We start from the raw sequence: 1620 nt of genomic DNA on the forward strand, positions 1-1620 counted from the left end.
AGTTAGTATTAGTCATAAGGCTAGGGTTAGGGCTAGGGTTATGAATAGGACTAAATTAGTGCTAAGATTAGGGCTAGGGTTAGTTCTTGGGTTAGGCCTAAATTTAGGTTTAGGTTTAGGATTAAAGCTAGGTTTAGGGCTAGGATAAGGGCTGGGGTTTGTGTTAGGTTTAGGGCTAGGATTAGGACTATGGCTAATGTCAGGTCTAAGCTTATGTTTGGGGATAGTTTTCGGATTAGTGTTATGGCTAGGTCTAGTGTAAGTTAGGGTTAGGTTTAGTGTAAAAGTTATCCTTAGAGCTAGGAGATTTATTAGGGTCAGAGTCAGTGTTAGAGTTTGTTTGAGGTTAGGTTTTAGGGTTAAGGCTTGAATTAGTACCAGGGGGTGGGCTAGGGTAATGATAGGGTTTTGTTCAGAGTTTACATTAGGTTTAGGGTAATTGATAGGGTTAGGGTTAGCGATAGTGTTAAGTTTAAGCATAGGGTTCGCATTAGGGTAAGGGTTATGGTTAGTATAATGGATAGCATTAGAGCTAAGTTTAGGTTGAGGTTTATGGTTAAAAATCGATCTTGAATTAGGGTTAGGGTTAGGGTTAAAACTAGGGTTAGGCTTAGGTTTATGTTTAGCATAAGGGTTAGGTTTTGAGCTAGGGTTAGGGCTAGGGTATGTTTGTTTAGGGTTATTTCTAGGGATAAGTTTATAGTACTCATAGGGTTAGGGTTAGGATTAGGGCTAGGGACATCATTAGGGATAGGGTTAGGGTTAGGGTAATGTATACAATTAGATGTAGATTTAGGGCTATGTTTAATGTTAGATTGAGGTTTAGTCTTAGAGTTAGGGCTATGGTTATGTTTAGGTTTATAGTTAGGCTTAGGGTTTGAACTAGGGTTAGGTCTATGGCAAGTGTGAAGTTTAAGGTTAGGTCTAGGGTTAGTTTTCCAGTTAGATTTAGGTATAGCATTAAACCTAGAATTATCAATAAGGTTAGGTTTAGTTTAGAGTAATGGGTAGGTTTAGAGCTAGGTTTAGGGCTAGGTTAAGGTTAGGATTAGCACTAGGGTTAGGGTTAGATTGAGGGATAGGTGTAGGTTTATGTTTAGAGTAATGTTTAGGCTTTGAGCTAGAATTTGGACTAAGGCGAGGGTTAGGTTAGGATTAGGGCTACAGTTAGGGTTAGGGTTATGCTTAAGGCTTGATTTACGCCCTAGGATAAGCTCTAGGTTTTGTGTTAGGTTTAGTCCTAGGGTTAGGGCAATGGGTAAAGTAAGAGCTAGGGTTATGTTGAGTGCTATTTGTAGGGTTAGGGTTATGGCTAGGTCTAGTGTTAGGTTTAGATTTTGGGGTAGGGTCAGATTTAGTGATAGGTTTACTCTATAGGCAGTGTCAGTGTTTGTGTTAGAGTTAGTGTTAGGGTTATAGCCAGAATTTGGACTAGGTTTAGCTCTAGGGTAAGAGTTAGTGTTTGAGTTAGGTTAAGGATTATTGTTAGGGCTAGGGCTAGGTTTATGTTTATGTCTAGGACTAGAGTTAAGGCTAGATTTAGAATTTGGTTTAGGTCTAGGGCTAGTGTTAGGGTTTGGTCTATGTTTATGGTCAGTTTTAGACCTAGGGTTAGTGTTA

Source organism: Marmota flaviventris, unplaced genomic scaffold, assembly GCF_047511675.1.
Source record: "Marmota flaviventris isolate mMarFla1 unplaced genomic scaffold, mMarFla1.hap1 Scaffold_199, whole genome shotgun sequence".
Taxonomy (NCBI): Eukaryota; Metazoa; Chordata; class Mammalia; order Rodentia; family Sciuridae; genus Marmota; species Marmota flaviventris.